The sequence below is a fragment of the Grus americana genome, chromosome 1 (assembly GCF_028858705.1).
Source record: "Grus americana isolate bGruAme1 chromosome 1, bGruAme1.mat, whole genome shotgun sequence".
Classification (NCBI taxonomy): domain Eukaryota; kingdom Metazoa; phylum Chordata; class Aves; order Gruiformes; family Gruidae; genus Grus; species Grus americana.
Window position 1 is genome coordinate 4,174,781 of NC_072852.1, and position 14,499 is coordinate 4,189,279.

At 37.9% G+C, this 14,499-nt stretch overlaps 1 long non-coding RNA gene across 6 annotated transcripts in view; it reads left to right on the plus strand.

Moving 5' to 3' along the window:
- The window catches only part of LOC129214499 (uncharacterized), a 128,167-nt gene that overhangs the window by 54,450 nt on the left and 59,218 nt on the right, over positions 1 to 14,499 (plus strand). For all 6 annotated transcript variants that reach the window (XR_008579713.1, XR_008579711.1, XR_008579709.1 and 3 more), the window contains exon 3: positions 9,567 to 9,616. This is a non-coding gene — a long non-coding RNA (uncharacterized LOC129214499). The remainder of the gene's footprint in view (positions 1 to 9,566; positions 9,617 to 14,499) is intronic.

The window sequence follows — 14,499 nt, forward strand, 5'->3', positions numbered from 1 at the left end:
TTGTCTTCAACAACCAGATCACTATGGAGTATTATTTCCTCTGCCAGTACTTCAGTTATCTACAAATTTACTCCCAAGTATTTTTATTATCTAGATGGATTGTAAAATTACCAGGGCCCAGTCCTGTATCTGTTGTTCCTTCATGTCACCCATGCAGTAATAGGAGAGCCTGCCATCCACTTGCTTTGCGTAAGAAAGCAGTTACCAGCTCTGGAAAAGATGAGGGGACTTTGGTATCCCAGGTGTTTATTCTTACGGACGGAATGAGTCATTTTCATGTGGACTTCTAACATGTGGGTGAATGAATCATCAGGTGTTGAACAGATTAATCTTTTCAATGGGACACGCACAAGATAATGTTTTCTCACTGAGACAACTTGTACCTGTCTAAAGAAAATATTACGGAGGCTGAAATACAGTGACGTCGTGTGCCTTTGAATGTGTTACCTTGGGAGATGATCCATAAAACAGCCCAGTGTTGCTTTTCATACTTCTTCGTACGCGTGGGGGATAGTGATCTTTAAAGCATTGTTTAGACAATTTGGGAAAAAAATATAAAAAAATTGACCAGTAGTTGCATAAGTGATTGAGCATGAGTTTGACGTTCTTGTGTTCTCGTGTTATAAAACAATTGTATGTAGGTTATATAAATTAGTACACCACCTGATGACAATCCAACGTGTATCCAGAGCATATGAACCGATAAAACGTGACTGCATGCATTTGTCTTTGGCTGATGCAGGGCTATGCCCAATTCCCATTCAGGTAGTAAAAGCAGACTAAATTTCACAGATTGTCTCAATGTTTTGTTATTTTTTTTCTTTTTTCCATCCACACCCAAGTTCCACCATTCAGAATTGCTTAGTGTTGGGTTTGACTGAGATCTGAAAATTACAGAGCAAAGCCATCTTGCTGTTATGACTGATTCGAGATAGGAAATTAAAGACAAAGTTTAGGCAAGGGTAGGTAGGGTCGAGGGCTTCAGTCAAAACTTACCACAGGTTTACATGAAAAACTGGTGATCCTTTCCTAGAACTTCAGTTAAGGTTTAATTTTGTAATAGTACTGTGAGCTCAGGGAATTTTCTTTATAGGTTTCATTATAAAGCATTTCTCAGTAGTTGTCTTAAAGGGTTTGGAAGAGATAAAAATTATAATATAAAAATTTTGTCCTTATATGGACAAAACAATTTTCTGAGCTGAGCAATTTTTTATCTTACTTGGGGCTACAGGCTGGAAATACATATATTTTGGTCACCAAAGTAAATTTCAAAGGAGATTAATTAATGGCAAATGAAGGTGCAGATGCTTTTAGGACCTGACCAAATATCTGTAAGTAAAAGCATCTTCTTCATCCTTACAGACTTCCGAATATGGATTTCATAGAGTAGAAGGGTTGAACACCAGAAGTGCAATAATAATAAAAAAACCCAACACCACCCCCACTCTTCACACCCCCCCCTTCCCAGCTGTCTAGCTCAGTAAATTTCACACCATGGTTGCAAGGCCAGAATGATTACGAATTAGGGTTAGCACAAAATCTAGCTGTTTGAAAATTTTATAGCATTTTACTGTAATGTAGAGCCTAGAATTTCTCAAAAAAACAAATCTGAAAAATGCACAAGGGCAGGGAGGTCAAGCTTTCAAAACCCAATTCATTGCAACAGAAAATGGGATTTCTTAACCTTGTCTTTCAAACAAACCGACTCAGGTATTGCCCCCTTGCACTTTGCCATTTTGATTGTTGTCTGTTACGCTCTTCTTCATGAAAAGGTCCACATCCCTTTCCGTCTGATATTCCATAGGTTGCAGTACATTAAAACTGTTCCATATAATCAATATTTTTGAGTATTGGGTAACTTTTACCTTTATTCTGAGTGTCCTTTGGCAAGGCCCCTGGTGGTAATGACCGAATTCACAGGCGATGCAGAATGTGGTAACCTTTTTTAAATCTCATGCTGTGCAAGGGCTCTCTGAGGTAATATCTTTATTGTGGTGAAAGTAGTATACCTAGTTTTCACTCTGATTTTAGCTTCAACATAGATGACACTAATTTAGTTACCTCAAGGCTGTAATGTACATGCTTTTTAGGATTGTAGAGTAGCCATTAATGGAAATTTTTTAGAAGTGGGCGTGTATGCATGAAGGAAAGTGTGCGTAAAAAAAGAAAAAAAAAAGTCTTATGATGTACTTCGCTTGTAGTGTTGTCCTTGATCTAACTGAACTAGGAGGTACAGGTGATTGCACAGCAGGTGCCTGAATAACAACAGTCACTTCAGCCTTGGAGCCTGTATTTGGTAAGCGGCTTTGGCCTCAGTAGTGGGCAGCTGGCTCTCGCAAATGAGTTTTCATCTATATGCTCAGTGATTTACAACTCTGCGTGTGGATCAGTGTCTTTGCTTTAAGGATGGCAGAAAATAGGTGGCTTTCAAATACCCTCACAGACAGGTGGTATTTGATTACAGGTTTTGTGATACTTGGTGATAAAGATTAACAGTCCAATTCCAGGTCCTTGGTGCATGACCCCACGCTCTGGCCAGTGTCACCTTTGCTTATATTTGCAACTTTCTTTTCATATGGGATATTTAATAATACTGTTTTTTAAAAAGACTGTTGTTATTTATGGCAATATTAAGACATTGTATCAAGGAACAAATTATTTAATTGCTGCAAAGGAGTATTTATAGAAATAAGCTACATACCAGTCGCAGCCTCCCTGCTTGCTGCCCTGTTTTAAAGGAGGTGTGAGAGCTGTGAATGCATCCTTCAGGATTTCAGTAAAGCATTGATACTTCACTTGTCTGTGCCAGAACACCTCAGTGTATATTAAGATTTAGTAACATTCCCTGGAGACGAGTCATATTTTCCCCAAGAAATGCCAAATTTGAAATCAAAACCACTGCACAGGCAGAAGAAATCATCATGATTGCCATCACAGATCTAACAATCTACCTTAATTTTTCCAAGGAAAGTGTAGTGAGGTGGCTTAATGGCTTTTCTTCCCACTCCTTTTGGCGCAGCATGTGCATACGGGATCGTGGCACAGAAAAACTGCTGTGTTCCACACAGCACTTCCACTCAGGGCTCTTTTTATCCTGCTCTAATTGTGCTCAGTGTGGAAGCTACTACTATTAAGAACATACTGCACTCATGGTATTAAAAAAACCTACTAAAGTTTGGCTTTTAATGTATTTGTCCTCTCATTTGGAGAGAACAGCTAATGTGATTTCATATAATAAAACCAACCATGTGAGAATCCAGAGGTGATTTTCTGAATTTAAGATTTCCTTTGAATTTGTATTTATCACAAATAGATTGGATTACTATAGGCTGTGTCAGTGTGAGTCACTTGTAAGTGCCTGTTAATCCAATAAACCTGAGTGGTTTCTTATGGAAATACTATTTTCTGATTTCTATTTATATGATGGTCCTGGCCTTGTTGAATCCCCACTGACTTCACTGGAAATATCTCTTTGGAAAAAACTGGTGTAATTTCATGTGGTAATGGACATTACAGCAAATCAGTAAAATGAAAAATAGCCTCAAGTAATTAGTAAATGTTTTGGAAGTTATTTGTGTCAACTTTATTGCATATTTTGTGGCATTATCAACTGAGAAGAAAAATAATTGTCAGAGAGTTTTGTTGTAGATTGGTTGGTTGTTTTCAGTTTGTATGGAGGGTAGAACAGCATTATTATGTTTTTACACTGTCCTGCAAGTTCTAGAGATTTTTTTTTTGTTCTGTTGTTGCCACTGCCCTACTTCGTGGTGGTGGTGCATCACACTGTGCCTTCATTTCCTATCCATAACATACTCAGCTCTGCTGAAAGCTAAATTATAGATAAAAAAGTAGCTGTTAGAAAAAGCCTGAAGTCATTATTTTAAGTTTTACTTGTGCAGCAACTGGTATTCAGTGGCAGCAGAAGGCAAAACCTTTGTTATGGTTTGGAATTTTTGCCTGAAATAAGAAGAAAAAATCTGGAGAACAAATGTTTTTCAAGGCTGAGATACAGTGTACTTCTGCACCAGAGCAGAGGGAGGGTCTAAACACTCTTAAAAGACAGCTGGTAAACCTGGTCCTGTATGAACTAGAAAATGCAGAACATAACTTATATTACACAAAGGGAATTTCTAGTGTTGAGAAGGGGGGAAAAAAGTACATTTACTGGAAATAGTTTGACAGAATTTGGTGTTTGTAACACATGCAACACTGCTGCTACTGTAAGGTACCACACTTTTAAAAATGTTAAATTTACGTGCATGTACCCAGTTTCCAAATAATCTTCCTCCTCTGTCTACACCATTGAATTTTATTGTGCGTGGTATGAGGGATGGGATGCTCAAAACCCCTAAGTTTTTGATACGTTAAGAAAGACTTTTGTAGATGTTGACTGCCTACTTGATGACACATACTTTTAATGATTATTGAGCCTGTGCAGTGAATGCTGTCTAGGGAATTGGATTTTTAGTGGAGGAGATGAGAAATGATAATCCTTATTGCATAATAGGTTCTACTGGTAAACATTCCATGGCATTTTGCAGAGGCAGTTCAAGACTGTGTGAGGCTGAGATTTTAGGTCTGTTAGTGGTGGTAGTTTATTGGTAGCAACTCTAGATCCTAATTAATCAGGATTTCAGATAATTTTGCCCACTAAGCATATGATCTCATGAGCAGATAGTTAAAGAAGTAAGAGGATACTTGGAGACTTGAGAGCTAACAAAGCATCTAGAATAAAAAGCACAAAAGAAAAGGGGAAAAATACCAAAGCAGAGCGCTGTGTGTCATGTTCATATGTTAAATAAGTCATTTGAAAAGTAGAAACAAGGACACACAATTCAAAATTGATATAAAAGCATATCAGATAGGGCTTACGTAAAATCTGAGGTACAAAAAGATGGGTAACAACATTAATAGGTAACATGAAAAGACCTTGTAAATACATTGGAAGTTAGAGGAAGTCAAGGGAAAATGCAGGCCTCCTTACCAAAGAGTGACGATAAATACAAGATACCACACTGAATGAACTGCTGAGCATAATTGTATTTAATCATGGGTCTTTTGAAGGAACCAAAACGCCTTTGGACTCTCTGGGGGAATAATTTTGGTAATTAACAGCTGTCATTTGAAAATGGAGTGTATTGTGATTTTTCCCATCTGAGAGCAGTACTGACTCGGGCATTTTACTTGAAAACAGTATGCACGGGCAGGCTGAGAGGGTCGGAGGGAAAATTTACTCAAAACATTGATAGCTTAAAAGCTAAGAATGTGCAAGTGTTTAAATAAGTATGTTTGTATCAGTGGATTGAACGATTAAGTAAGACCAGATTGCTACATCTGATACAAATGGGCTGTGTAGCAAAAAGATCAATGTATGGGCAAATGTGGAGTGAAATAGTTGTGGTCTGAAACCAACCTGCTGTTCCCTAGATAAATCTGATTTCTAAAACCAGTTTTTATTTCATGCAAAAGTTAAAATTAAGTTTTCTTTTCTAGTGGAAGCACAGAGAACTGTTTCAAAAAGAACAATTCTAAATTAATAAGGGAAGGGCATGGATGGCTCCAGGTACTGGAACACTGTAATTCATCTTGTTAAACTGGTAGCACAGTGCCTGGCACGGTTTTAGCCTGTGCTGACTAGCATTCTTCCAGACAGTGCTTGGGCATTGTCCAGAGATTATTAGCATGGTGCAGGGATTGTTTCTGACTGACTGCTGGGATGCGGCTGCCCTGTTCTGGGGCTAGGAAAGCTTGCCTAACTGTACAGGTATGAGCTGTGCTGCTGTGGCTAATCTGTGGGCCAGAGAACAGTCCCTAAGCTGGTTTGTGCGTTAGGTAGCTGTTGCTCTGAAGTCAGGAGTTGCTAAGATTTCTGATCCCAGATGGGTTACTCCAGCTCGGTGTACAGGGCTTTCTGTTGGGAATGAGACACAATCAAAGTTCTGCTCTTAACGCTGTTTAGGTTTTTTATTATTATTATTATTATTATTTGCTTGTGGCCAACAATGCAGTAACACATTGCTGAGCACTGAGTTTGAAAGTTCTGTTCCTTTCCAAACGCATACACTAACCATAAACCCAGAAATAGGGAAATTTTTTTGGTGTTTTATGACCTTTTTGCACTTCTACAGAGGTATTCAGCTGCAAAAGAGGACTCTCACCCTGAGTACTTAGGCACTGGAATAAGGCAGGCTGAATTCACTCTGTAGGTTTGCAGGTTTATATTCATTCTTCAGCAGAAGCAGCAGAAGTTACTTATCCTGTTTGTTGTCCTAGGAGTCTGTATGGAGTCCCTCCTGGAGCTGAGAAAAGGAATTTGGTCATATTCAGCAGTAAGAGGCATGCATGTTGATTGGCGTCGCACTCGATGTTTCTGTCCTCCCTATGTGGATGAGCTTTCCTGTGGGCACAGGCAGGGATGACGTTAACCTTTTCAGCTTCTGGTAAGAGGAGGAGAGCAGGACACTCAAGCTGACCTCTGTGAGAGCTGAACAGTGTTTGGGGAAGCAGTAACATTTCACTGATTGGAGTATTTGGGAACATTAATTATATTGAGAGTAGAGCTGGGTCCTCAGCTTTTCTGGGTGAGTTGCATGGAAGGAAGAAGCTTGCGGTAGGTCAGGGAATAGCCTGTGTGTAAAGAGAGGAGGCCATACAGCAAATCTTCTTATGTACAGGGCTCCAGTCTGTATGTGTTCAGGGCTGTTTACCACCTATGAGTGAGGGCTGAGCCCTTCTGACAGAGCATGCCGTGCATTTCTGCGTATGTGGACTGTAGTCTGAGATTTCTCACTCTGCTCCCATGGAAAAATGTGATGCTGTCAAATCAGCAGTTACCTTTTACTAGCACTATGTATTCCTAAAATGAAAGGTTCAGTTAGTAGGTCATTTAAACAACAACAACAACAACAAAATTATAATCCTTTCCAAAGGCTTCATGCAAACCTGATGTTCCTGTAAGTGCTGCATACTCAAATGGAATGATATATTTTCTTCTGAGAGAAAGAGATCCAATTTCTGTGCCATTTTATGGGATAAATTTGTTACTGACTGTTTATCAAACAGTGAAAGCACTGCATAGAAGAGGAGGAAAGAAAAAAAAAGTAGTAACAGAAGATGTTGTAGTAGTTAAGTACTTCTTCTCTTGTAGAAGAATTGTTTCCAGGACAACAAGGTTGATGATGGAGTTATAAAGTGAGTATGTATTTCCTTTCCTCTTCCTTTATTTGTTATTAATCATTAAGGTAGGAAGACCTCTCTTTGTACATGAGTCATTTTCAGAGAGGTGTGTTACATCAGTTATTTTTAGTATACGCTGTCCATGTGGCTCTTTTTAGCTATTTAGGAGATATCTGGTATGCAAGAAATCATATTTGTGTTGCTTTTGTTGAGATCACATGGTATCTAAACAAATTGCTATCTCTGGACTACTAACAGCTCTGGGTTTTTTGTTTGTTTTGTTTTTTAAAGAAACAAAACAGGTTTGCCCTTTAAATTTCAAGCTTATCTCACTGGTGGGATGTGAGTTCCTTTAACTGTTTGCACAGAATTTTTCCTCTGTTGGTATAATACATATTTTTTGTATATACTAATGATATACTGTCATGCAAATGACTTTGGAATAAATTAAAGGAAATAATTTTCCCCTAGAGTATATTCAGCTGTAGGACTCCATTGTGAGATCTATTTTCAACTGGAGTTTGGAATTTGGAATAAGAAGCCACTGAATTAGATGTAGTTGCCAATTTTAAAGGGGCATAGCTAGCATAAAATCACACCCATCTCTAAAATATGTTGATCTATTTAAAATCTGGAGGAGTATGATGAAATATGTACTTGTGTGGTTTTCCTTTGTATACTTGATTGGACCCTGAGTTTAATTTTTTCTGGATTGTTCTTTTTCCTTCACAGCAACATTTTGAGAAATGTCATTTTTTTAAAAACCACAAATATTGGCTGTGCGTTTTAGAGGAAAGCATAACAAAAATAGTGGCCAGGTCATTAGTGAAAAACACTCTTCATGAAGCTCTATTGTTTTGCTAAATTAAATAGCTTGAAGTTTATCAATGTCCTTTTTAAAGGAGTTTGATTTCATACCCTCTAATGATATATGTATTTATTTCATATTGAGATTTTAGAACTTAAGTTGATTAAGATTCAGAAAACATTTCTTCTCATGCATAGTTGTCTGATGAGTTAATGAGATACTCTTTCCTCCTGAACACATTGGGCTTTTTTCTGATGCTGAAGGTTGGATACCACATGTTAAGATCAATGTGTAGTCACTGTTGTGAAAAATTAATAGTTTTATTCTTCGGATACATTTTTCTATTCAATACTACAGCACGTGTATGAAGATCATACTCCTTTTATTGATTTAGGAGAAAATAGTATGACATGGCATGAAAACTAACATGCTCAGGCGACTATGATGAATAACTGCACTTTCTCCATATCCCATGACTCTCTAACTTGTTGGAAAGGGAAGTTAAGCAGGTTGACAAGTCCATGTTGGCATTTACTTGTTGCTTTGTTATCCCGTCCTGGCTGCAAACTGTAGCTAGAGTCAGGATTCTTTCTGACGGGTGTCCTCCTGTTTCCATGTCTTTTTTTTTGTCTTTTTTTTTCCCTTTTTTTTCTTTGCAAAGTACCATTTTCAGCAGAATAAGAACAGTGCTATACTTGAGTGATGAGGTGGCTCTGTACTTCGTTTTCCAGTACATCCCCTCTTATTTAGTTATTCCATTATCTGGAGCGTAACAGTTCTTTACGGAGGTTTGAGTAGTTCTTCCAGATCACTACTTGGCATAGTAAGGGAATGAGGAATTTTTTGCTGCTTCTGCTAAAGGTTTACAAATTATGTGGCTAAATAGAGAATGTAGCATTAGAGCATTCTTTTTAAGGACAATACACTCATAACTCAGTAGATTTTTTTTTTTGTTTTTGGTTGGGGTTTTTTTGGTTGATTGCTTCTCTTGTTTTAGTCTTCCAAAATGCTTTAAAAACATTTAATAAGTTCTGAGTAGGGTATGGATATACTTTTCTCAGTTTTTACAGGACATAATGGCCAACCTGTTCATATTCAACACCCATTGAAGTGTCTTAGGGTGTCTGAAACATAGATGTGACCCAAGATCAAGGGAAAGTCATCACCTTTCTGGAGTAGGTGGTGGAGGCCAACAAGGAACAGTCATAGAGCCTAACGAGACACTACATAGCTATCTTTGAGCAATTAAATCCTCCTTTACATTTTTTCACTTTCTCTATGGCTATGAGGAATTTCTTTGGTAAACTTTGCAACAGGATTTGGGATTTATTTCTAATTCTTCAATGTTATGCTCACATCTCGAGGCAGTCTCCACAATTCATCTTGATAGAGCAGTTTCATGTAACAGAAATACTCTGGCAATCAAATCAGAGAAACAGAAATGAATGATAGAAATATTTTCCAGTGCTGACTAAAAGCAAACAGTAAGCTTCAAGCATTAATTAACAGTATAATGAGAACTTCAGTTCAAGCAAATACTTTTTTTTTTAACAGAATTTGTCTTTTCTTTGTTGTATTTCAGAAGAAGAAATGGTGACTGAGTTGTACAAATGAACCGGGACAATCCAAAAAGTAAGTCAGAACGCTCATTTTCCTCTTCTATAAGACTATAGGACAATTGTTCTATAAGACATCTGTTTAATTAAGAAGGCAATTAGTTTTCCTCATTTCTCTGACTGTGACTGTGGCATATGCAATTTGTAGAGTTGTAGAGAGTTACCTGGTTTCAAGCCATGTGCTTCAGAGTGAGTTGCATTAGGTAGATCATGGCTCTCTCTTTCTTGTCGCTCTGTCAAGGCATGAAGTAGTTCAAGATTGTGTCGTGTAATTGCATTGTTCTTGTAGCAGTGATGGTCCAAGGATGTGGAGAGGAGAAGTTTGTAGGGAAAGGCTTTATCTCTTCTGATACTGTTTCTAATAAAAAATTTGAAGAATCAGACCAACCTACAGGAACACAAGAAGGGCTAGAAAGGGGTTTTGGGGCTCTAAAGCTTGTTAGTGTTCTCCATAATATCAGTTGGTGTAAGAAAAGCGTTAACATTACTTTAAGGCTGCTGTATTTTTGGCTGAATATTTTTGAATATATTTAACCCATATATGTGAGAGTACTGTATGTGTTCATGGTTTAGCACAGGAGATTTTTCCATCTTGGTCAAGAAAGCAGGATGTTTTTCAGTGGTATTTTAGATAGCAAGCCTTACAGCTCATCTTTCTGATTCACTTGTAATAGACAATGGCAAGTTTTAAAGATAAATGCTTTTAACTGTCTTGAACAGACCATGTACTACTTGATAACAGCATCTACATTGAAATTGTAATAACAAAACCTAAGATAATTCTGAATTTGGTTTCACACAGGCTAACAAGTGGACTCATTAAAAGACTGTGTGAGGTTTTCTATGTATTGTTGACTCAACTTTAAAATATCTATAAGTCCGCAAAATGCATCTCAGCTTGCTTACTAAGGGATGAGTATGGTTTTAACGCATAGGTTTTGAAATTATTGATGGTTCCAGTTTGTCAAACAGCTTTTCTGTGGTGCTTTATTTATAATTTTCCTATTACTTATATGAATGTCATTTTAATTTATACCTGTGTCTCTTTGTCTGAAAAATTTAAGTAATTTTACAGACTTGCTTTTTATAGATGCTTTCTATTAAAAAAAGAAAAAGTGGTAGAACATGTGTCAGGCATATGCAATTCCTTCAGCATCATGTTTTCCACACTGATTTAATAGCTATTGAGTCTCCTCAAATATTCTTGTTTCCAAGACCTGTTTTATGGTAATAAATCTTCTTGGCTGTAAAATTCTTGAAATGATTCAGTAGGACAATTGTTTCCTTAGCACATTCCCTGAGAGATCATAGTTAGAAATGGAAAAGTCCTTAACCAGGTCAACTTTCTCCTTGCAATACACGTAGTGACTGCTGGAAGTGATAATCAATGAAATCGCCGATGTTTGTTCTGGCAAATTGATATTGTCCAGTGCTCCCTATTATCCTAATTTCTCTCTTGGTAATTTACAGTAAGTTTGCTATTAGAGAGTCATGCTAAACTACATTTGGGAAATGCCTAGCCAAGTAAAGAATAAAAGCTGTGGCATGCTGTGATACAACTCTTCATTTAAAGAAAAAAAAAAAGTCTGTCTCAAAATTCACGTCGAAAACATTAATATGACCAAAGACTTCCTTAGTTTCCCTATCCATTTGCACATGAGACTAGGGGATGGTGTGGTATGCACAGTAGGCTTTTTGGCATAAATGACGGTACAACAAGTAAAGATTGACCCAGGAGAGTTTTTAGCATCTTCCTTCTACACTTTGAGTGCCCCTCATAGTTGTTGGGTTCTCGTGACATACGTAAACTGTAGCAACAGTCTACTTCAGTATGTGGTCTGTTGTGTTGCCAGCTTGTACTCCTCTGGGTTTGTCATCAGAGTACATTTCGGAAACTGCAGGATCACACACAGGAAAAAATCCACAACGGATGGTGCAGTCCTTGAGGTAGACTGTAATTCAATGAATTGTCAGGCATGCAGGGATGATTAAGTTGTGATGCCTGGTCTGTTGGTCTCTGGAGGGTGGCCCCACATTATATAACCTGTGTGGCTTTCTGACAACTGGGAAAGGCTGTTAAAATTGGGTGTTACTTACTGGGAGCAGGTAAGAAAGGAATTCTGTCAAGAGGCCATAAGGAGTTCTGTGTATTAGGTTTCCAAGGCAATCCATTAGGTAGTTCATCTGGAACACCATGCATGCAAAGAACAGGGAGATGTGTTTTTGCCAAAACTCTTAGCACAGCTGGAGCTCCAGGTAAAAACATGAGGTTATACCGGGAGAGGTGGAATCCTTTGATCTTTAAATGTGTAATTTTCTGAAATTCCGTTGTTTTCTTTCTTTGATGTTTTCTTAGTTGGACATCAGATATTGGAATCATCCTTTAGGTTGTTCTGTGCTGAGGGAAGCACTAAGTTCTTGGGTTAGTTCTTCCATGGGCATTTCCTTAAAATACTCGGGCTTTGGAATCTGAGATCCTTGATCATTTTTAAATACCTAAAGATAGGAAATAAGGCTTCACAGTTCCCTCCAATATTTACAGCAGATTTGTGTATTAAATCTACTCTTACCTTTGTTTTGGAGGAGGGAACCTTGTATTCTTATTGGCCTCACCTGCCAGACAGATATTTCCATTAAACTATGTGTTTTCATCAGGTGCTTTTACTGCAAGACATAAACCTTAGGTTTTCAATGTCATACTTCAAAATGATCCAAAATAGCTTTTGTTATATTCATAGATACTAGTAGTCATGATAGAGAATAATCTCTGCACCTAAAAGGTGGGCTCAAATATTACTTCTATTCTGTAGGATCTCAACAAGAGTACATTGTGTCATGTCAGCATATTCATTCTAGTTAATGCCTTACAGAAGAAATGGTAACATTGGGAACAGTTTTATATATGTGTGTGTGTGTATGCATGCACACTGATGTTTTTAGGGTTGCTAGAAGTCTTTGCTGCCATAGTCCTGTTTGAATTGTTGGTTGGCTGTGTGAAGATGGAGGGTGGTCTAATAAATGGACCAGTTGATGAGAAGCTTTTTATTGGCAGTTGAAGTTCTGCTAACTCGCGTGCCTTCCACAAAGTCACTTTGTCAGTCGTGTTTGTCACTCTTGCCTGTGAAGTGGGAGCACCATATGTACTTCAGACTTTAGACACAATGGTATGTATTAATACTTTGACTCTTCAGAAGTAAAAGTCTAATATCTAACCTCGTGAGAAAGCCCACTCCTTGCACGTGCGTGAGCGAATGAGTTTCATGGAGCATATTGCCATTCGGCGTTAATAGCTTAGGGAGTGATGAGGAAGGTTTGCAGAGAAGAGAGAAGTACAGCCAGCAATGGTAACAAAAGCCATTTTCCTCTTCAGGTACCCATCTTCTTCTGAGAAGGTCCACTAGCATGTATTGCATAAAAGGAGACCAACCACAGAGGTCAGTGTTATTGGATGTGTGCAAAGTAGCCATTATCACAGGCAGTGAGTATTCAGAAAGAAACTCTCCATTTGACAGTGCTGTCTTCTAGATGACTTGGAAACATAAAAACACAACTTATTTTTAAAATAGCACTTTTAATTTTCGTCAGATATGAAAGTACCTGTAAGTTTAATATGTGCTTTGCAAAGAAGAGTTTGCTAAGACTAGTTATTACATTTCCATTTTATGAGTTGTGTCTGTGGTATGATGGCTTCATGTACAAAATTCTGGCACCACCATTAAGACTGAGAAATTTTTATGTGCACTTTGTGGGAGCGCTCCCCTTGTGCCACAGGAGTAGGAGCTGTGTGCTGTAGCGGTCTGTGTTGCTCACTGCACTTCATTGGGCTGAAGGATGGGCTATCAATCAGTTTTGGATTTGCTGTCTGCAGCCATATTCTGGGGTACAGGAAGCCCCAGGGAGCAGGACTCATTCTTTTCCCCCCTTTCCCATAGTAATACAGCTGCTAAAGCAACTTTGCTGCAACTGTAAAAAAAAAAAAAAAAAAAAGGTGATGTGTCAACCTGGAATATGTGCATTTGTATTCACAAAAGCTGACCTATAGGTTTCCAAGCTAAGTGGTAAATGGCATGTGTTCTGGCCTTCCTCACTTGTGCTCTGTCTGATAATCAGAGTCTGATCCACCAAAACTGCAGTCTTCTGAAGACTGCTGATGTTTGAAATTTTGGAAGACACCTAGCAGCTAAACTTCCTATTTTTTTTTTCTTTCTTTGAATTACTAACTCAAAAAGCAAGAGAAAAGCATTTGGTTTCAGATCTTTTTAGATATCTAAGATCCAGAGTTCACTTAGAAATTAATCTTTCACCGATTTGCAAGCTGAAAATGTAAATTCAGAGATCAGTTAGGTATCCCAACTTGCAGTGGTGTTCGCTCTGTCTTCCTCAATTCTCTCAGACAAATACATCTGCACACAGACACACATGAAGTGACAGAGGAATGCAGGATCTTAAAGACACTGTTTATACCTGTATAAGCTGCAGCAATGTTTGTCTCTTGGTGCTGGAAAGAGTGAGCATCAGGCAGAGGATGGGGTACTGATCTTTTTAAACCTCTTTTTGTGGAAATGCTGGGTGAAAAAAAATCACCTTGATTATATAAATATTAGTGCATTGATAATACTTTTTCTTCACATGAAACTCTGAAACTAACAAATCATTATTAGACTTTATTTAGATTTTATTTTCCCCTAACCGAGGTTGGTTTCTATTGCTCATGGGTGGGAGCCTGTATCTTAAAGGCTATATATTACTCAGAATTGTTTCATATAGCCTACTATCACATTATTTTTTCACATTACTTATTCACATTAATATAGGACAATACTGACATGTTTATTAATACACGGACATGGCTTGCCAGATATATTTAAAAGCCTTGACTCTTAGCTAGAAAAGAAAATC